This window comes from Gracilinanus agilis, chromosome 3 (genome assembly GCF_016433145.1).
Source record: "Gracilinanus agilis isolate LMUSP501 chromosome 3, AgileGrace, whole genome shotgun sequence".
Lineage (NCBI taxonomy): Eukaryota > Metazoa > Chordata > Mammalia > Didelphimorphia > Didelphidae > Gracilinanus > Gracilinanus agilis.
The window spans coordinates 571,370,367-571,394,537 of NC_058132.1; the positions used below are offsets into that span (position 1 = coordinate 571,370,367).

At 34.5% G+C, this 24,171-nt stretch overlaps 1 pseudogene; it reads left to right on the forward strand.

The window, feature by feature from the left end:
- Positions 1-18,915, forward strand: part of LOC123241856 — a 21,880-nt pseudogene extending 2,965 nt beyond the window's left edge.
- The last annotated feature ends 5,256 nt before the right edge of the window (positions 18,916-24,171 follow it).

The window sequence follows — 24,171 nt, forward strand, 5'->3', positions numbered from 1 at the left end:
ACAAAAACTGCTGGGAAATTTGGAAAACAATATGGGAGAGATTAGGTCTAGATCAACATCTCACACCCTACACCAAGATAAATTCAGAATGGGTGAACAACTTGAATATAAAGAGGGAAACTACAAATAAGTTAAGTGAACACAGAATAGCATACTTGTCAGATCTCTGGGAAAGGAAAGACTTTAAAACCAAGCAAGAGTTAGAGAAAATTACAAAATGTAATTTAAATGGTTTTGATTATATTAAACTAAAAAGCTTTTGTCCAAACAAAAACAATGTAGCCAAAATCAGAAGGGAAACAACAAACTGGGAAAAAATCTTTATAACAAAAAACCCTGACAGGGGTCTAATTACTCAAATATACAAGGAGTTAAATCAATTGTATAAAAAATCAAGCCATTCCCCAATAGATAAATGGGCAAGAGACACGAATAGGCAATTTTCAAATGAAGAAATCAAAAGTATCAATAAGCACATGAGAAAGTGTTCTAAATCTCTAATAATTAGAGAAATGCAAATCAAAACAACTCTGAGGTATCACCTCACACCTAGCAGATTGGCTAAAATGAAAGAAGAGGAGAGTAATGAATGTTGGAGGGGATGTGACAAAATTGGGACATTAATGCATTGCTGGTGGAGCTGTGAACTGATCCAGCCATTCTGGCTGGCAATTTGGAACTATGCTCAAAGGGCTATAAAAGACTGCCTGCCCTTTGATCCAGCCATACCATTGTTGGGTTTGTACCCCAAAGAGATTATAGATAAACAGACTTGTATGAAAATATTTATAGCTGCGCTTTTTGTGGTGGCAACAAATTGGAAAAGGAGGGTATGTCCTTCAATTGGGGAATGGCTGAACAAACTGTGGTATATGTGGGTGATGGAATACTATTGTGCTAAAAGGAATAATAAACTGGAGGAGTTCCAGGCAAACTGGAGAGACCTCCGGAAACTGATGCAGAGCGAAAGGAGCAGAGCCAGAAGAACACTGTACACAGAGACTGATATACTATGGTAAAATTGAATGTACTGGACCTCTGTACCAGCAACAATGCAATGACCCAGGACAGCTCTGAGGGATTTATGGTAAAGACACTACCCACATTCAGAGGGAGAACTGCAGGAGAGGAAACATATAAGAAAAGCAACTGCTTGAACGCATGGGTCAGGGTGGACATGATTGGGGATGTGGACTCGAAACTACCACACCAATGCAACCACCAACAATTTGGAAATTGGTCTTGATCAAGGACACATGACAAAACCAGTGGAAATGTGCATCGGCCATGGGTGGGGGGAGTGTGGGGGGTGAAGGGGAAAGTAGGAGCATGAATCATGTAACCATGTTAAAAATGATCATTAATAAATGTTTAAATTTAAAAAAAAAACATATTCATAGAAAATGGGGAAGGAAAAGAGACCAGACAAGATAAGAGACCTTTTAACAAATTTTTATTTTGGGGGCAGTTAACAAGCTTTACCAAACAAGGCCTATACATTTTAAGATAATAAGATGAAAAGATGACGAATTTAGAGGTCTAAAGATTCTAGTTCAATCCTTTCATTTTAAAATACTCTAAGAGGGTGCATGGCTCCTCTGGGCATCCTATATTCAAGACTGAAGTGGGGACACAAGTCCAGAGATTGAATGCAATGGTTTTTAATATAGGTTAGTAATTAATGGCAGAGCTTAGAGTAATACCTGCAGCCTGCTACAGAAAACACAAGAACCTCTGACATATAATTTCTTCTGGGTGCATTCAGAGTCCAGTGAAACTCTTATAAAACAAGCAAAATTAAATGAACGAAGAAGCAAAAAAGAACAGAAGGTGAGTTGTGGGAATGATTTACAATCATGGTAAAAGATAAATAAGGCAGTAGTACTAAAACGTTTGTACCCAGAAGTTATTTCTTGGCAGCAGAGATTGTGAAAAGAACTCTTCAGGCTGGGACAAAGGATAAAAAGCAAAATAAATAAGACAAGTAGTTTAGATTAGTTTAGATAGATAGAGGTGCAAATGTGTCAGGGCTAAGATAAGAATTGTCAAAGGGCCAAGAATCACCTATTAAAAAGAAAGAATAATGAGAAAAATATATGGCATACAATTAAAATAACTTAGTTCTGAACTATTCAAACAGATAATCAGAAATAAGAAAAGCCCAAAAGGCCATGAAACTGTGTCTACCCTTTGAACTAGGACTATTACTAGTGGGTCTATATTCCAGAGAAAGTAAAGATAGGGGAAAAGAACCTATCTATACAAAAATATTTATAGCAGCTCTTTTTGTGGTAACAAAGAACTAGAATCTGAAGGGATATCTATCAATGGGGGAATGCTGGACAAGTTATGGTATCTGCTTGTAAAAGGAAAACTATTGTGTCGTAAGAAATGACGAACTAGATGATCACAAAAAAAAAAACAAAAAAACACTTCAAGAAACTTTGAAAAAGTAGTGCAAAGTGAAGTAAGAGAGTGTTGTACAGAGTAACAATAATGTATGATAATCAGCTGAGAATGATTTAACTATTGTCAACAGAGCAAGGATCCAAGACAACTCCAAGAGAATCATGACCAAAAAAAAGATATCCACTGCCTAGATATAGAAAGAACAGTTGGAGTCCATATTGAAACTGAAACATACCATTCTTTTCTTTATTTCTTCCATGAACAAAATTTTCTCTAGTGAAGAGAATGTGTGTCTTCTTTCACAACATGATGAACACTGAAATATGTGTTATATTATAATATATGTACAAGCTATATCATATTACCTGACTTGTTTGGGAGGGGGAAAGGATTAAGGGAGAAAGAGAGCATGTTTTGCAAAATGTCATAAAGTAAATATTTTAAAATTTGTATCAGGGCAGCTGGGTAGCTCAGTAGAGTGAGAGTCAGGCCTAGAGACAGGAGGTCCTAGGTTCAAACCCGGCCTCAGCCACTTCCCAACTGTGTGACCCTGGGCAAGTCACTTGACCCCCATTGCCCACCCTTACCAATCTTCCACCTATGAGACAATACACCGAAGTACAAGGGTTTAAAAAAAATTTGTATTGACTTGGAATCTGGAAAAAAAATAAAAAATATTATTTAACAAAAGAATGGAGGGGATAGCTGGGTAGCTCAGTGGATTGAGAGTCAGGCCTAGAGACGGGAGATCCTAGGTTCAAATCCGGCCTCAGACACTTCCCAGCTGTGTGACCCTGGGCAAGTCACTTGACCCCCATTGCCTACCCTTACCATTCTTCTGCCTTGAAGCCAATATACAGTATTGACTCCAAGACGGAAGGTAAGGGTTTAAAAAAAAAGAATAGGAAAGGGAAATGAAATAAAATAAAATTAACCCACCAAAATGACTTTTACATTTAAACTTTTAAATCTAAACACTATATAGCTATTGCACAAGAAGATCAAAGAGTCCAGAAACTTCTTGTGGCAACAGATAATTGACTTACTTTCCAAATAGAGAAGGATGGGAGCCAAAGGCAAGAACTTATGTAATACAATTTGGACATATATAGACTGCTTTGGCTAACGAAGATGGTATCTGTATATGGAAGATGCTAAGGAGCTTAATTGAGGAGAATTGCTAAATATTTTAGCCCATGTAACAAAAACACTCATAGGATTTTAGTGTAAAACAGACACTAACCCCACTCCCTTAGGATCAAGGAGTTGAATCTGCTCCTCAGAGTTCTAGGCAGTCTGAGAGATTTGTAAGTATCTCACTTCTTTGTCTTCTTGATTTCCACCAAGTCAATTGCCCTGATTTTTAGGGGATCAGAAAATAGCACTCTAGTTCTATTTATCCCACTTAATATCAGGTAGATTTTGCCAAGAAATATTTACTTTAAGCATACGGAAAGAACCAAGTTACAAGTATTTTCCCCAATACTTCAGGAATATAATCCTTTCATAATACCTCAGTTTGGGAGAAGAAATTAAGTTTATAATTTAGCTTAAACTTAAGATGTATATGTTTGCAAATTTTTTTTCATTTTTTTAAACCCTTACCTTCTGTCTTGGAGAAAATACTGTGTATTACCTCCAAGGCAGAAGAGTGGTAAGGGTAGGCAATGGAGATCAAGAGACTTGCCCAGGGTCACACAGCTAGGAAGTGTCTGAGGCCAGATTTGAATGTAGGACCTCCTGTCTCTAGGCCTGGCTCTCAATACACTGAGCTACCCAACTGTCCCCTGTTTGCAAATTTAAAAAAAAACTATAGAAAAAGTACAGATAATTGGAGAGTGATTCATTGAGTTAGACTATGCCAGTACAACAAAATTATTGTAGTACTTAAATTAATATATAGATTTAGTGTTCTATCAATCAAACTGTAAGCATTTACTCCATAGAATTAGTCAAATGATAGACAAATATATTTAAAGAAACATTCTGTTGAGAAACTCAAAAGAATAATGAAAAAAACAACAACACATAAATGAACGGGCCATAACATTATCAGATTTCAAACTGTATTATAGAACATAAATCCACCAAAATGATGTTATTAGTAAAAAAAAGATGAATTTATGATTAGACATATCTTCCTGTGACTGGAAAGAAAGTGATTTTGGAATATACTATTCATTGGTAGACATAATCACTATGTCAATTAGATTGGTTTAATTTCTCTTTGTTAAAAGGGAAGGTTAATTTTGTATATGTTTGTATAAAGAAGGCTATTAGTAGGAAATATCTGTGTAATAAAAACAAAAGATTTAGACATCATATGCAAGCAGGTTCTCTTGAAGGAACTTCCTCCATTTCCTTCATCCCAAAACACAATTGAACAAAGGGATATCCCCTGATTTTCTTATCTGAACCCAGTAAAAAAGATTCAGTGGGGAATTCTTAGCCATTCCTCTCCTCCAGAAAACAATTGAGTAGCCTCACTCTTCTCAACCCAGTGTCAAGAATTAAAGCTACTACCTCTTGTTCCTCAGGATAACTAACCCTTAATCAAGGATTTTGACCAGTCTTGGTCACTCCTCTTTCCACATTTGGCAAAGTCTTGACCCACACTGGGCCCATTGCTGCCCCTCATTCACTCAGCCATAAGAAAAGACTAACCATCTCCCACACCCCCTGTTTCTATGAAGGGAGCATGGAGAAATCTTGTCATCTTAGATCCTTTACTTCCAAACCCAGCCCAGCCTGAAGTTGACCTCTTTCTCAATCTTCCCTAGATTTGTCCCACAAACATCCTAATAAAATGAAGAGTCTGATGTGCTACTATTCAGCTCTGAAGTTGTCCCCATCACCCCTCCCCTGTCCAGACCCTCTACCACCTTCTTCAGGACTAGCCATCTATATAGCAAAACCAACTGGAGCTGGGAGAGCCCAATTCCTCCTCTATCTTAATACTAAAATGACTTCCTTCTCCAATCCTTTCCAATCAATGCCAGTTCACATAGGAGGCTGGACATCACTTGTTTCCATGAACCTGCCTAAAGCCCCCTAATTGGTTCACCACACTGAATTAGTAGTTCCACCTATCACTCAATTTGCTTCTTAATTGTTATTAAAATATTCAACTTCTAGGAAAAAACACAAAGGAGCAGATCAATGGAAGAAAATAAATATTCCAGACATCCAAAAAATTGAAACAAAAGATTAATTTTATAAAAACTTTTAGAAAATAACAAAAGCATATATTATTTAGCAAAAAATAATTGAGACAAATGTCTATTTGGCAGAAAAGGAATTTTAATTCTTATTTTACACCCGATATATCTATTAATTATGTATAGATGAGAGACAAACTTAAGAAACAAAAGATGGAAGAAAATGGAATGAAATGTTTCTTAGTTGTAAAAGTTATTTTTACAAAGGAAATAAGTATAAAAATTTTAAATGTAAGGAATTACTCAGGATATAATAAATTTTAAAACATAATTTCTGTGCAATTACAAGCAATATAATTAAAAGGTGTAAGATTAAAAAAATTTTTGGTAAATAATTTTGAAAAGTCTATGTCTAAAATATATGAGAAACTAATTAAAATATGACATAATAGCAATTCTCAGTCAACAATGGATGAGTGGGTAAATGGTCATAGGATGTGAACAGAACATTTTCAATAAGAATATAAATTTTTAACAACCACATGAAAATATGCTTAATCAAGAATTAAATATATACAAATTAAAACAACTTTGAGATTCTATTTCACAAAACGTCAAACTGGAAAAAATAATTAAAAGCAATAAAACTTAGTTTTGTGGCTGATATGCAAGTTAGTTTTGTTGAATTACTCTTTCCGCCTTTTTAAAATCTTTGTTAAAAGAAAAAGCTTGCTTGGGAAGCATGCCAGGAAAGGTATCATGTAGAAATAAAAGCACATGAAAAATAAGATAAAAAAAATAAACAATGTTGGCGATATTGTGATGAAGCAGGTACACTTGTTCATTGCTGTGAAAATGGAAATTTATAGACTATTTCTGGAATAACTTGGCATGTTTAGTAAAGTTTACAAAAATAATCATACCTGTTAATACAGCAATTCATTTGATAGAAATATACATTGAGGTATTTGCTATGGAAAATAAGCAAAAATGTTATCTGTTCAAAGACTTTCAGAGTAGCATTATCTGTGATTGGAAAAAACTTGAAAGTGACCTGCATTTATCTAACACAGGAGAAGTTGTTACATAACTTTGATACATTAAAGTGATGGAATATTTTAAAGCAATGGTGTCAAACTGAAATAAAAATGGGGCCACTGAATCATATATAAGGATCTTTGAAGGTGGCTTATAAAACCACATATTAACATTTTCTATATTTTATTGTTTTTTAATTTGTTAAATATTTCCCAAAAGTATTTTAATCTGGCCACATTTGGACAGTGTATTTAATATTACTACTCTAAATGAATTAAGATGAATGTGTGTCAATTACAAAGAAATTTGGAAAGGCCTTTTTGAAATAATTCAAAGTGAAAAAGGCTGATCCAGTATAATAGAACGTATGCTATCAATTTAGAAGTGAAAAGTAAATAAGAATCTTGATGTGGATTTGGAAGTAGAAAATGGCCCGAATATGGTGTTATGATACTTTGTGCCTCAGGTTTTATTAATTTAAATGTAGTTATTATGTAAGCATGTTGTTTGTACTTGTGGTCATCATTAGATTTCTTATAATACTCTATATTAAAAAGTATGTCTAGTGTCCATACTTTGACTATATGAGGAGATGAATTTTCTATAGGGCGTGTTCATCAATAACTATCCTTTGATCAGAAATTTCAGATGGATAATGAGCTGGGCCTAGAATTTAATAGGAAAAAAGTAGACTAGATTACTTGTGGGAAAGTTTTCTGTTCTTTTAATAGCACCAATCTTTTCCCTGAAGCTTTTTAACATTGATAACCATCTAGTGCTGCTGTATGGCTATGGATCATGGAATGCCATCTCCTCTGAAGAATCAAATTTGTGGGCCACTCAAAGGGCAATGTAGTGATACATAATGAGTATGAATAGGTTGTACCAAATTACCAATGAATATTTATATCAAAAGTGGCATAAAGAATGTTACAGAGTAGATTTATGACTGAGAGAAAAGGTTTTCTTGTCATGGAGTGAGATAACCTATATTCTCCACTGTTACTCGTGTAATATAAAAATATTCAGATAAAAGTTCTGAGCATATTGAGTGGACTCTCAGTGGACTATTTGGAGAAGCTCATGAACAGGAATGACCCCAAAATAAAAGGCATTAGCATGGGGGTGTGCTGGAGCCAGCTTAAACCATTTTACAATAGCCAATTGTTTAACTTTCATTGTGAGCATTTACACCCTGGAAATAGGTAAATTCTATAAATCAGTACTTGATTTATTATTTTTTTAACTGTCTAAACTTTGAAAAATGATAGAGAAAATATCAATTGTGTAGATTAGGCTTGGCAGTGTCTTGGACACACCTTTCCCCCTCTGGAAATCTACTTTTTTAACATTTGCTAGTTCACCCTCACATGAACAAGCAGTGATGCCCACCACTGGAGGAAGTACCCACACCGAAAGGATGGATAATTGGTTAGGTATCCACAATAGTGACTTCACTTTCTACACCTGATTCAGTGCTGATAGAAGTAATCTGTTTAATAATTTCAGAAGGATTGTGCAATCAGTAAAGCCTTTGTAGATTCTCCTGTAGAACTGATCTCAGGTCTTTGAACCTTTACCCAAGATATTTTTCTAGTTGTGACTCAAAATTTCTGAATAGACATTTCAATGGGTTCCATCACTTTCAAGTTCTTTATTCTGGCTCCTCTAATTAAGTCAGTACTCATCTTCTGGAAGAATTTAACTTTGCCACTGTAGAAGATGATTTGAATCCACTGAATGGCCACAACTGGCTCCACAGGTGCCTTGCCAGGGTCTTTGTATGTCATGGCAGCCATGAGACTTCCCAAACGATGAATTTATCTGGGAGTCTGAACAGTGGTGAGTCAGGAGGAGGAGAGGCAGAGACTGCTTCCTCTTTATGACTGCAGCTTGGGTACCTTCCTCAAAGAGGAAGGGATGCCCAACATTGGAGAGGCTACCCACATGAAAGGATAGTATACAAGTATCATACTATTAAGAGCATTGATATAATTCTAAGCACTTAACTGAAGAAAAAGTTTGCTTTCCAAAAGAAGAGAGAATGGCTGATGTAAAGTCCAAGAAGGCTCTGGTTTATGTCAGTTCATTCAACCAGTACAATTAGAACTTCCTTTTGCCTATGCAATATGTAATAAGAAAATATACTTGATGATGTTAAGGGGAGTCAATATCTATCTAGAAACCACATTCTTCTCCACTGCATGCTGGCCACTGTCCTGCCAATACTTACTGCTTCTAGTGTGATTTAATTGTGCTACTTTGTTAGTGCTTATTTAAGCTTTTCATAGTGGAGGAAAATATGAGAGAAGCAGGAAGGAAGACATCTATTCTTCCATACAGGCCTCCGGGGACATATTGCTAGCACCCTCTTTGATGCAGAGGAAAGAACCGAAACTCCATTTCAAGAAGTCTCATTTAAATTGTAATTAATAGAGGAGAAAATCAGAAATCATAGATTCAACATTTTGTTTCTGAACCACTGTGCAGCAGTAATGAAAGGCAATTAGGATGCTTACTTGTCTGAGGCATTGTATATGATATTAATCTAAAGAAATAATTTCATTACATAATAAGCCACATTGGGAGTATATTTCTAAAGTCTGTTACCTCATTAGAATTAATATTAAGTCAAAAAAGCAAGTATATTTAGGGAGTATTCATATAGAACGGACTTTCTAAAATAGTATATTTCTATAAAAGAAGGCGGGACGTAAGATATTACACATCTTATGTTACACAGAAGTCTTATACAAAAGCAACAGCCTCTTGTGGCTTCCCAGGCTCAGACACACAGAGCTCTCATATCCTTGAGAGCCAATCCTGAGGTGAAGATATTGTTAATTATACACGAGATTAAAGAGAGCCAGGTTGAGGGGGCAGAGTTGGGGAGAGGAACCAGAAATGATATTTCCTTCATCTGAAACATCTACTGGTATGTTGAAAAGTTCCCTGTAGCCTCTTTTATTCTAAATGAACTTAACACTCATCAAGTAGTAAGACATCCTTGCTCTTCAGACTTTCAAAACTAGAATATAGCTAATGACATTTTCAGATTTGAGTATTTTTCTTGAAATTTACATTTGATAATGGATATGACCCTCATTAGATTTTTTTTCCTTTGTCAGTAGCCATCCTGGTTGAGGTTTGAATACCGGTAGAGATGTGTCTGGAAATAGGCTGAGTGTACCAAGGTGTGCCAGGCATATTCCAAAGCAAGCATTACCATTATCCCTTCCCTCGGATCCCTCAGCATCTCCTGAACTGAGGTATGCTGACATGCCAGGGATGCTCTTTTTGTATAGGTATGAATGGTGGTGAGAAAGTACTGATTTTTTTGAGAGACAAGATTAATTAAAGACTCTGTGATAACACCAATGTTCCCTATAAAGGTAAAGATCTTTGAGAAATTTTATTTTAAAGCCTACTCAAAGAGCTTTTCTTTATAAAGTTTATTCTTTATGAAGACCTTTCCAAAAGAGATGGTGGTCTTTCATGTATTGGTTTGCATACTTTCATAAGGTCATTTATTCTTAATATTACTAAGTTATCTTAGGCAAAAGAACTCACTTTCTACTTATTCACCAGTAAAGAATATTTTTTTCATGTTTCTTAAAGATTGTTGGATGTTTTTTAAACTGAATGGAATCAAAGATAACATCTGAATATTTTGGAGACCATTTTGAAGTTCACCGACTCTGACACTTTTCTGTTATAATTTCTTATTTGTAGAACCAGTTATCCCATTCCAATATTCATTCTTAGCAGTCAAACAGGTTTATTTGCAACAGAAGCTACATTTTTGTTTCAGATTACTGGCATTGAATTTCTTCAAGTGTTAACTTTTCCATATCTAATTATATTGTTTTAGTTTTTTGCATTTAAATTTTCCTTCACATTCTCTCAATTTCCTTATATCTAAATAACTTATTCTAAATTGACATGAGATTTTTCTTTCTTAAAGATTCAATATTCCTTAGAGCATAGCTTTTTTCAAGAAAAAAAGTTCTTACCAGCAGCAACTCTGTGGGGCATATCAAAAATATTGAACTCAGGCCTTTGTACCAGGCAATGCATCCTTCATGGAAGAAGCCTTTTCCCCAATCTCTCTCTTCTCTTTTTACTACTTACCAGTGTTTCAGGGGAGAACTGACTGGTTACCTTTTTGAGTTCTGGTCTCAGTGGCTGGCTGAAGGCAGTTCTGTTGCATAGATATGTATTGAATGTACTCTGTGGAAAGCACATATTTAGATGGATGGAACCCAAAGAATATTGGAGTAGGGTTATCTCTAGTTCCACCAGCACTTTCCCTGAACTTTACCTTTCTTAGATTCTACCTGCCTTGAAACTGTGTACTTTTGCTACATGAGAGTTCATTGTCTAAGGAATAGAAAATCTTTTCTTCCTGTATTTTTTGATGATAGTATCAAGTCCTTTCTAATATGGGAGTTAAAGAAAGAATTGGGGATAGTATTCTCTTTTTGGAAAGGATGAAAACTGGGAAGAAAAAAGTATACATAATTGTATATGTATATTATACATTAAATATATATGTGTATATGTGTGCGTATTATTATGATTGAGGTGACCCATAACAATAATCTCTGTGACTTTGGAGGTAGAGTGAAGATCACTTGGATTTGGTAATTCTGGACTGCAGTGAGACGAAAGCTGATTGAATATCTGTATTAAATGTGGCATTAATGTGATAAGTTCCTGGAGGCAGGGAGTCACTAGTCTGCCTATGGAGAAGCAAACTGGTCTAGGTCAGAAATACAGGTCAAAGTTTCAGAGCTGATCAGTAATGGGGTCAATCCATGACTGGCCTCTGCATTTCCTAATCTAGTAAAACAGAGAGTGTCTTATCTATTGCTGGTGATATCTTTAACACTACATAACTTCTAGGAACTTTGTAAAAGCACAATTTTAGAGGGAATCAGTCAATTTTCTAAGAAACATGACACCTATTCTCAGTGTCACCTCACCTCCCACTTATTGTATCTTACCATCATAAATTTAGAGCTTGATGAAACCTCAAAAGTCATTAGTGCATTCCCCTAGTTCATGGATTAGAAAACTACAGCTCAGATAGGCTGATTGATTTGTCCCAGGTCACAAAGGTAAGGCAGCTAGGTGGAGAAGAAAGTAAATTTTGGACTTGAAATCACAAAGACCTGATTTTGATCATCTTAGACATAGTAGCTATATGACTCTGAGCAAAATCTCTGAAATTTAGGGTCCTCATCAGATGCAGAGGATACTAATATATATAATTGTTAACATTAACAAAAAATTAAATATATATGGATATGGGTATATACATACACACACATATACATATATGAAAAGTCAAAGTCCTTATTTAAATTAAAATACTATCTGACATATAAAAGTGTCAAGTAAGGGTTATTGATGATTGAATCTTTAAAAAATGACAATTGTCAGCAATTGCACTGAGGGATTAAGATGGTTCTCAAAAAATTCTTAAATTAATTTTTAAATATTTTATATTTAGAAGATAATGAAAAATCTACAGTAAGCAATTTCTCTAGTTTCATTAAACATAATTCAGTTTTCTTATCAAACTTTATCTAGTAAGGATCTTTGGACTAGTAGAGATTCTAGCAGTTGTTGAAGGAAGAAGAAAGGGGAACGGTTTGAAGACCTGTTTTAAATCAGACAATGAACCGAAATTGTAAAGTCCTATCACAGTATTTCTCTAAAAGTCAATGGCAGTCCAACTTTCTGAATTAAACACTCAGCAAGGTTGTCCCTGAACAAAATTGAAATTAATAAAATTTGTCTTCAGTGCATTTTTCTCCTTTCTTTACAGATTTCTCTCCACTCCCACAACTTACACATTCTCATCTTCTTCCTCTATAGCAGTGATGGAGAGTCTTTTAGAGATGGATTACCTGGGCCCACCCCCACCCGACCCACCAGATAGAGTGCTGTGCCAGCTACCCCACTAATCCCATGGAGGGCAGGTAGGAATTGTTCCCATTGGGCTGCTGGGCAGAGGGGTGGGGGATGTAAAAAAATGTCATCAGGCATGGTGGAGAGGGGGAAGGGAGCAGCTCTGCCAGAGTCCCTTTGCCTTTCTATTAATGAACTAGAGAAGGAGTGGGGTGAGAGCTTTCTGCATGCCATCTTTGGCACCTGTGCCATAGGTTCACCATCATTACTCTATAGGATCTCAAAGTCCAGTGTCCTCTTCCTCAACAAAACTTGTTTACCAGAAGGCTCTGTTAGTATTCATTTTTAAGATAGTTTGTCCTATAAATATATTTTCTTTCTAAGAGATATTTCCATTTTGAGACACAACAAATTGTGGAATAAAATGTTTGTTCCATATTCGAAGGGTTTTTGATAATTAACAAACAAATGGGAAGTTATTTTTTTTCCTTCAGAATCAGGGAGGATATTTCTAAGACCCTCAAATCATACCAAATAAGCCATTACTTCCTCTTCTAGCTTTATTTACATTCAAACTATTTCAATTCATGTTATTTAAATTCTATTTCTATTTCAAGACCTCTCACAAGAAGGAGCAATCCATTCCATCTCCTCAGTCAATACATTCTACTCTTCCACAGCATTCTGTTATAATCTACCTCTCTACAACTTGTCTTTTTGTTGTTTTTCATTAAATGGGTCTAAACCCTATTCTACATGACAGGGCTTCAAATATTTGCCACCCAGTAACTCACATTTAAAAATAAATTATTGAATTTTTTTTTGCTTTTATATCACTTACATTTCCTATCATATACCTTCTCTTTCTTAATGAGTTCTCCCATAAGACAAAGAATTAATATTTATAGCAGTTTTTCTTTTTGGCATAAAATATTTGGAAACTGAAGGGATGTCCATGAATTGGGAAATGGATGAATAAGCTGTGATATATGATTGCAATGGAATACTGTTGCACCGTAAGAAATGATGAGCAAGATGATCACAAAATACCTAGAAAGATTTATATGAAGTTATGCAAAGTGAGGTGCACAAAACCAGGAGAACATTATACATATTAAAAGCAATAGCGTACAATGATCAGCTGTGAAATGGCCATTTACCAGCAATGCAAAGATCCAGGATAACTCCAAGAGACTCGTGATGAAAAAAAGACTATCCACCCCCTCACAGAAGACAATGATGGAATCTGAATGCAGGTTAAATCATACAATTTTTTTTCATTTTATTTACTTCACACATTTTTTTTCTTGAAAAAGTAACATGTCTTCTTTCACATGATGAACATGGAAATTTATATTGCATGATAGTATATGCATAAACTATGTCATATTACCTGCTATCTGGGGGGGAAGGGGAGAGGGGAGAGGGAGGGAGAGATCATAGATCCTGAAATGTCAGAAAATGATTATTAAAATATATTGACATTTAATTCAGAAAAGTATAATAAAATGTTTTTTAAAAGTCTGTTTCATTATTTATTGTTCAGCAATTCTTTCTTTGAAAGTGGAAAGCATTATTTTATCATTAAACCTTTGGAATTGTGTTTGATTACTGTCTTCATTAGAGTAGTTAAGTCTTTCACAGTTAATCTTTGTGATATTACTCTTACTGTATACCTCATTCTCTTACTTCAGCTTGTTTCCCTCTTCATTATCTCATGCAGGCATTTCAACATTTTTCTAAAGCTAAACTGCTTATCATTTCTTATATAGTAATATTACATCACAATCATAAACCAAAATTAATCAGTCATTCTCCAATTAATGGGTATCCCTTTGGTTTAGAATTTTTTGCCACTACAAAGAGAACTGGTAAAAATATTTTTAACCAGTCCTTTCCATTTTTCTTTGACTTCTTTGATAAATAGACCTAATAGTTGTCATGCAGAATCAAAGATTATGCACAGTTTTATAGCTTTTTCGGTTGGACTAGTTCACAATTCCACCAATAAATAGTCCATTAATATAACAAATTTCCCACATGTCCTCCGCCATTTGCGATTATCTTTTTCTTTGATGTAAGTAAAACAGATAGGTAAGAGGTGACATCTCAAGAGATGCATTATTTTGCATTTTTAACCAGTAATGATTTATAATATTTTTTCATGTGACTATCAGTAGTTTTGATTTTTGTCTTCTGAAAATTGCTTTTATATCTTTTGACCATTTATCAACTTGGGCATGGCTTTTATTTTATAACATTTTTACAGTTCTCAACATGTTTTAAAAATGAGGCTTTTACCAGAGAAACTTGCTGTAAATATTTTTTTCTCATTTTACTGTTTTCTTTCTAATTTGTCTTCATTAGTTTGGTAGGCACAAGAGCTCGTTAATTTCATATAATCAAACTTATCTATTTTATTTTTCATGATACTTTCTATGTCTTGTTTGGTCATAAATTTTTAACTCACCCATAGATTGGCAACTAGATATTACAATTGATTGACTGCCTGTCCTGAAGTCAGGAAGACTCTTCTTCCCGAGTTCAAATCCAGCCTCAGACACCTCCTACCTCATTTTCTGGGCTAGTCACTTATTCCTGTTTCTCTGTTTCCTTATTTGTAAAATGAGCTGGAGACGAGAATAGCAAACCACTTCAGTATCTTTGCCAAGAAAATCCCAAAAGAAGTCACAAAGATTTGGACACAAATGAAAAATAACTAAGACCCTAGATCTGAGAGGTAAAATTTGTTATACTTCCCTAACTTATTTATGCTATCAAACCTTACTGTCTGCCAGATTGATTTGATGATCATCACTTTATAATATAGTTTGAGTTCTGGAACTACTAGGCTGCCTTACTTAATATGTTATGTTTCATTTATTCTCTTTATATTCTTTACCTTTTGTTCATCCAGATGAAATTTATTTTTGTTTTTTTTTTCCCTAGCTCTGTAAATTACTTTTTGGAGGTATGATTGATAATGGCACTGAATAAGCAAATTAATTTATGTAGAATTATTATATTTATTATGTCATCTTGATCTATCTGTAATTCATATTTCTTCATTGTCTTTATTTGCATGAAGTGTTTTGTGTTCGTAATTCCTGGGTTTGTCTTGGCAGGTAGAGTCCCAAGTTTTTATGTAATATGCAGGTATTTTATTTTATTTTATTTTATTTTATTTTATTTTTTAAACCCTTACCTTCTGTCTTGTATTGGTTCCAAGGCAGAAGAATGGTAAGGGTAGGCAATGGGGGTCAAGTGACTTGCCCAGGGTCACACAGCTGGGAAATGTCTGAGGTCAGATTTGAACTTAGGACCTCCTGTCTCTAGGCCTGGTTCTCAATCCACTGAGCTACCCAGCTGCCCCCAATATGCAGGTATTTTAAATGGAATCTCTCTATTTCTTGCTGCTGGGATTATTTGGTATTACAATACATAGAAATGCTGATGATTTGTAGAGGCTTATTTGATAACCTACCAACTATATTGAAGTCATTAATTGTTTTGACTAATTTTAAAATTAATTCTTTTGGGTTTTTTTTTAGCATATCAGCATATCATCTGCAAAGAGTGATATTTGTATTTCCTTTTTGTCTATTTTCACTCCTTCATTTTCTTTTTCTTGTCTTATTGTTATAGCTAACATTTTTAATACAATACTGAATAATAATGGTTATAATAGACATCTTGGTTTTCTGATCTTATTGGGAAGACAAAATTTATTTTCATTAAATATAATAATTTCTCTTGGCTATAGATAGACAATACTTATTATTTAAAGAAAGGTACCATTTATTCCTATGCTTTTAATTGTTTTTAATAGAAATGGGTATTATATTTTGTCAAAGGGTTTTTTTGAATCTATTGAAATAATCTCATGAGTAGTTTTGTTTTTGTTATTGATATGATGAATTATAAGGATAGTTTTCTGATATTGAACCAGTCCTACATTCCCAATACAAATTCTACCTGGTCATACTGAATGATCTTTGTGATATATTGCTATAATCTCCATGTTAGTATTTTATTTCAAAGTTTTATTTCACAATCCATTAGGGAAAGTAGTCTATAGGGTTTTTTTTTCTGTTTCTGCCCTTCCTAGTTTAGGAATCAAAACTATATTTGTGTCCTAAAAGGAATTTGACAGGACTCCTTTATTTTTTTTTTAGTAAAACATAAAATTGGGATTAATTATTACTTAAATATTTGGTAGAATTAACCTGTGAATCCACCTGACTATGGGGATTTTTTTCTTACAGAGCTCACGATCAATTTGTAAAGTCTCTTTTTCTAAGACAGTGATACAAAGTGAGGTGAATAGAAGGAAGAAAATGACAAAGTAACACAGTAACCACAATATGTATGATAATCATCTCTGAATGAGCTAACTATTGGCAGCAATGCAAGGATCCAAGACAACTCCAAGAGATTCATAACAAAAAAGGTTATCTACCACAATAGAAGGAACTGATGGAGTCTAAATGAAAATTGAAGTGTATCATTCTATTTCCTTCATGAAATTTTCCTTCAAGAATTTTTCTCTAACATAAGCAATACACAAGCAATATTTATCAACTTTCACAATATGATGAATATGGAATTGTATTTTTATGACAGTATATATACAACCTATATTGGGGAAGAGGGAGGACTAAAAGAAGGAAGGGAGAGAACATGGACTAAAGAAACATATATATATATATATATATTTATATTTATATATATATATATATATAATGAAAAAATTAACCAAAGGTATATTTTCCAAATAAAACCAGATCCTTGTTTTATTTATTAGTTCAATAGGCTTTTTACTTTTAATTTTGTTATTCTCTCCTTTGATTTTTAGGATTTTGGTGTTTAACAGGAAGGTTTAAATTTCCGGATTTTTTTTCTCTTTTTTAGATGTACACAATTATTTTCTTTGCTCTTTTCCTTTTATTTTGATGTATACATTCAAAGATAAAAATTTTCCACTAAATATGCTTTGATTGCATCCTACACATTTTTGAATGCCTCATTACTCTCATTCACTTTAATGAAATTATCCATAGTTTTGAAGATTTGATCTTCAATCCATCCATTCTTTAGGATTAAATAATATAGTTTCCAATTAATTTTTAATATATGCTTCCCTATCCATTTATTATTTTATTTAATTATGGGCTAAAGAGGGTAAATTTAATAATTTTCTTTTGGCATTGGGTTATAAAGTTTTTATGCTCTAATATATGCTCAGTTTTTGCAAAGGTGTCATGTATAGCTGAGAAAAAAGGTATATTCCTTTTATTCACTTTCAGTTTTCTCCAGAGAGCTATCTTATCTAAATGTTTCTAAGATTCTATTCATTTCTTTGACTTTTTTCTTATTTATTTTATGGTTAGATTTATTTAGCTTTCTTCTTTTCCTAGCTGGAATCAGGTTGGATGCAGAAGCAATAAAGCTACCATCCATTTCAGAATCCCTCCTGAAAAACCAAAAGTCTTTTGTAATACAGAAGGTCAAATGCATGAAGAAGATGGCTATAAAAAAGCCAAGAAAGACGACCGAGAAAAGTTATGTATGCAAAAAAAGTACAGACATATATAGAGAAGTAAAATCTGGCTGGCTAGAATGACTCATATACTTAGCAACTTTTATGTACCTCCTGAACCTAAGTTAACTTTTCTGATCATAATCAGAGGTATCAATGGTTTTTGCCCAAATATCAAAGATCTGAAAAGTATTGCAGCTTCTTTTCTTCCCTAAATCTTCCAAAGTACTTTTGCTAAACTTAACAAGGTTTCAATTAACATGTTGAAGATTATAGAACCATAATAGCTCGGGATTCCCCAAACCCAAAGTCTGTGAACAATTTGATTTAAAAGCATGGTTTTGGTAAGATCAAGAAGCAGGGAATTGTCCTGACTGATAAAGTCCTTTTTGCAAAATCTCTTGATGAATATGGAATTATCTGCATGGAAGACTGTCCGGGTCCAGCCTGACACAACCAAGGGGTCTGGGGAAACGGCAACCTAAGAACCCATAGGGAAAGAAGAGGGGAGACCTCGCGTGCAAGACAGAGAATCGTTTTGATGGATACGAGGCTCGTTTATTGCAGATCTATGACAAGAATATATAGGCTGAGGGCAGAAGGGGGTCGGCAGATACTAAGGGGGAAAGGAACACGGAAAGGGAGCATAGAAAATCTCTGGTGGCGTCTTACTGTCTCCAAGCATGGCTGGGCCTATGATCAATATCTTATCTTAGAAGAGTGAATGATATCTATTCTTAGAAGAGTGACTATCTTATCTTAAAGTCTTGGTCCCTAACAGAAGACTTGATTCATAAGATCTATACTGTTGGTAAGAACTTTAAAGATGCCAACAAGTTCCTGTCGCCTTTGTAATATTGAAAATTAATATTATGCCAAATGTAATATTTAGAAATTGGATATAATATTAGTAAAAAAATTTGTTGGGGTCACCTTTTATAAAATAATTAACCCTTAAGTCACAAGGCTAATAGTACTTCTTAGCAATTTAATTTTAATATAAATATAGTTTGAGAAAGAAATAAGGAGGGAAAGAAATAAAAAAAGATTTCCTAGCCAACCACCCTAATCTAACCAGCATGAAAAGTGAATTAAACTTATCAATCAGCAACTTTTTAATCAATCAAAAACTTAAGCACCCCTACTTAACATTAAGTAAGAGTGTTCACAAGTCACTTGGGAAAGTGGGTGATAACTCCAGAGACCTCTGCCCTGCCCCTGGGCAATGCTAAGCAAATTGAAAGACTTGCAACTGGTTCCTGTAAAGTGGCGGAAGCGACAGGAAGTGACATAGAAAAGGATTATAAAAAGTTCTGAACTTCCTCCTGAACTCTAATAAAGTAATAATCGAATGAACTAATATTAGAGAAGACTAATTCCTAACTCCTACCATGCTCACTAAGTACCCTTTATTCTCCTAACCACAATATTCTAGCAGGACTTCACAAGTTAATCCATAGGTTTGCAAAAGAACAGAACTGTATAACCCACACCAACTCCTCACAGTGCTATAGAAAACCAAAAGACAGACACTTGTGCTGACTGGAGTAGCAATGTAGAAGGGCTTTGAGCTTCAATATCTCAAAAAAAGAACTGAAAACCTGAAAGAAATGGGTCAAGACAACTATGTGTACTCTACTATTATTGTTCAGTCATGTAAGAAGGGGAAATAAATATATTTATTTATATATATTTAAGGTGTGGTCGCCAGGAGTCAATCAGATCAGCTTGATTCCATAATTAAAATAGACCCAAGTCAGGATGGCTTTTATGGTAGTTTATTTACAATTAGGAAGGTTGAAGGTAGGGAAATAGAGAGAGAGAGAGAGAAACTCTGGCTGGACCAGAGGTCTGGCCTGGATGAGGATTTAGAGATTAATTAAACAAGGCTACTAACCGCAAGGCCTTGACAATTAGAGAGGCAAAGAAGCTTCCTTGAGGGTAGAGATTCTAGAATGCCAAGAGAGGCGCAGGGAAGTCAGCCTAACTTAAGTGACAATTCAGAGGGAAACTGCCTGAGGTCTCACCAGAGATCCTTCTACACCAAGTTCAAAGCCCCAACTGCCCCCGCAGGAAATTAACCCCCCACTTCCTGTATCCACCTCTAATTTCAAGTGGACAAATGGCAGCCTCAACATTGTTTTGGACTGCCCAAATGGCAGTCCCTTGTTCTTGATTTGTTACTTATTGTCACGAGTGGGTCACAGATCTCCCCTCCCCACTCAGGAAGGTGAGATGACATTATCTCTGATGGCTAGAGTCTAATTATGAATGAAGATGAGCTAATTCCATTTACACAGTCATTTCAGTCATATCATACCTCATGTGGGGGTTTCTTGGCAAAGCTATTAGAGTGGTTTGCCATTTCCTCCTCCAACTTATTTTACATAGGAGAGAACTGAGACAAACAGGATTAAGCAACTTGTCCGTAGTCAAATAACTACTGTCTAAACTTAGATTTAAATTTAGGAAGATGAATCTTCCTGACACCAGGTCCAATGTTCTATCCCTGTGCCACCTAGTTGTACCTTTACTAAGATGATGGGAAAAGAGTTCAAGAACCATCATGGACAAATTCTACCACCCCACCCAACCAAAAGTAACTTGACTAAAATGTGAATTACATTATTTAGTGAGGGAGGAGCTTGAGATAGCATTGAGGTCTAGTCCCCCAGGAAAGTACCTTCAAAGAGGAAAGAATCAGAAAATGAGCAATAGGAGAATATAAATGTTAAAAAAAAAAAAAAAAAAAAAAAAGACTTAAATTAACAAAACCTCAGGAGAAAGAAAAGTCAATCAAAGAAAACATAAGTAGATAAAGAAAGAAGGATGATATGGTCTCCAGATCAGATAAATGTCTAGACATTTAAAAATAAATATTTCAAGACAACGAAAAATAGATCAACACCTAGTTAAAGCAAGAGCCTGTGGATTCCCCAGAGACCATCAAACCACATCAGAAGAATCCTGAATGATTTAAAAGCCATGTAAGAATTTGTAAAATCAGAATTTATACCCTGAAGTGCTTTAAAAAAAATTGGCAGAATGAAAAAACTTGAATACTCAATGTCAAGTCTTACCAAAGAAATAAAAGAAAGAATAACTTATTGAAAATACAGACATACATAAGTGAAGGACTTTCTGCAACATGAAAAGCAAAAAAGCAACATTAAAAAAACATGATTTCCATATGAGTAGAACATTGATGTTGAAGATATGTTGATGTAGGCAATTTAAACAAAATAGGTCTTTTAGACAAGCTCAAATTTTAAAAAAATGAACATTATAACTCAATAAATAATGCAAAAAAAATTGCCCAGAATTTCAGACCACAAAAATCAAAGTGCCAATTGGCATAATCCATAGATTGCCTCCAGGAAAAAAACAAACAAAGGAAAACCCTATGCTGTAAATGCCAAAACAAATAGTGGTTAAATTGAATAATTCCATTGACAAATAACAAATTGTACAAGCAATCAGAAAAAAGACCTTCATATATGAGGGAAAGGAAATTCAAATAACTCAGACTGTTGAGTACCAGCCATAAAATGCAGGAGGGACTAGAAAAATGTGTTCTGAAGAGAAAGAAGCTCAAGATGCAACCCAGAATGAAATATTTTGCAAATCTTAGCATTATAATTAATGAAAGATGGATGTTCATGGGAAAAAAGAAACAATTAAAGAATTCTTAGAAAGAAAACAAAACCTGCACAAATTGATTTGCAAATGATCTGGACTAGGGAATTCAAGAAAAGTATACAAAAACTGCAGCTAAGGACAAAAACAAAGTAAGGAGATCATTAAGAGTTTTTTTTTTTTTTTCTAAAAGTGATTGAAAGTAGAAGTCAAATTTAGTGATAGAAGGGAAATGAATCAAAAACCATGGGAAAAAAAATTTCAATTCTTCTTAAAACATGAGTCAGGGTTATTGTGGGACTGACCTATAATATGGGAAGGTGCATAAATTGGGATAGGGAGAAAGAAAAAAGAAGAACATATGATGTATTTTAAGTCATAGGTTAACAATTAAGGATGAACAATTTGTGTCATCTTTTGACAAGAAGAAAAATTATAAGGTGCCTCTAAAATATGCCTTCCAATCTCTTCCAATTATGGTCTTCATTCTCCCCTACTGATATATTTTAAAGAGATTGTATATACTTTGAAGGTAGGAATCATTTTATTTCTTCCCTGTCCCTACTTCTTTGTGCCTAGAATAGTGCCCAATTCATGGATTCATAGTGGATGCCCAGTGAGAATTGGATTGCCTGGGAAAGTGAAAAAGCTACATGTAATACAACCGAAGAGTATGCCTTTCCATATAGAGTTAAGGAATATATTGACTAATTTGTCTTCTAAAAATATATTATATGTCAATGTCAAATTTTAAAAAAACACACAAAAACCTTGGGAAAGAAAAGAGCTATATTAATGTGAACTAATATATTCTAAGTTTTCTAATGTCCTCCCTCAACAGTCAAGGGAATAATTGCTTTTACCTTGTGACTGTTCTAAGGCACACCTTTCCCAGAGACAGGCAGCAGCAGCTGATTGTCTGCAGGTATGTGCCTGGGGGAAGCTATTGAATGTCAATGCAAATCAGGGCAGATTCCTCAGCTGTAGAAAGTTACCGGCGGGAACCTTGCAGGCATAGGTATATTTTAGGACCACAGTATTGCACCTTGTGTCACTAAGTTGATGTTCCCATGCTACTAATTTTTGACCTTGGTGTTGGTTATTTTATAGTACCTCAAAAATAGGATTTTATGATGAAGCATAGAAATACTGGAAATGGTATTTTTGAAGTGTCATGGGGGCAATGAGGTCATTATCTTGCTTTATCAGTGCTGGCCAGGACCATGAATGTTTATATTGCCTTTTTCTTCCAGATCTTTGCTAGTCCTTGACAAAAGGAAGTGTTGAAGCTTTACAATAAGAACTGTAAAAATAATGAAAGTAGAATGTTGTCTTAAGTGTGTCCCGAATGCCAAATGGAGCAAACTCCATTGTAAGATCATTCTTTTATAAGTGAATTTTTGATCAAAAAAAAAAAGAGAGAGAGAGAGAGAGACAGAATTGTGAAATGGCAGCAGCACTTTCATTTTTTATCTGTTACTTTTTGTTCTTCAAAAGAAATGGTATAAATTTCAAATGTGCTGGGACCAAGCCACCTGCTAAAGACTTGTTTTTTTTATTTTAGCAAATAACCTGATGTGCTAATTAACTGCTAAAGGTTGGGGGAAGGGTTTGAGCAATCACAATGATAATGGGCCACTGTGGGGAAATACACACACACACACACACACACACACAGAGCCTTTTTCTATTCAGCTAAAAATCGTTTCACCATTTCTGATCTTAATGTGGCCAAAGGATTATTCCAAAAGGAAAGGGCATAAAGTTCTTCCCATGACTATTAATTTTCTTTCAACTTTTTTTCTGGGCATAGGTGGCCTCAGCTCCATGTAGACCCATCCAGATGATTCAAACTTATGGAGAACAGCTCAGTTTCTACTTATATGACATAAAGCAAGTCATTTAAACTTTCTTGGCCTTACTTAACTCATCTTCAAAACGAGAGGATGTGAGTAGATGGCTTCTAAATTCCTTTGTAGTTCTAAAATCTCTGATAATATGATATGTGATTCTAAGAATCCAAAAGATGAAAAAAGACATCAAAACATACTTTTGGAGCAATATTCCATTGATCTTTTTGGATTAGGTAACTTCTAAATTAAGCATTATCTAATTTCAAATAAGCTTCTAGATGACTCCAGAGATTTTTTTGCAAGTTTCTGAAATCATCCAAAAAAGTCTTAGATGGAACAAGAATTGCTTACTACAAAACAAACAATTAATTTACCTCATAAAAATACATTTATTGATATCTTTTGGTTTTACAAATACTTTTATTACCAGAGATATTCTTTTTGGCCTAGTGAATAAATTATTCATCAAACTAACCATACCAAACTTGTCAATTATAAGCAATGGTCCTCATCCAGAATTCCCAGGAGTGGGAATCTCTTTCTCCTTCTCCTTCTCCTTCTCCTCCTCCTCCTCCTCCTCCTCCTTCTCCTTCCTGCTTTTTATTATACAGAATTCAATTTG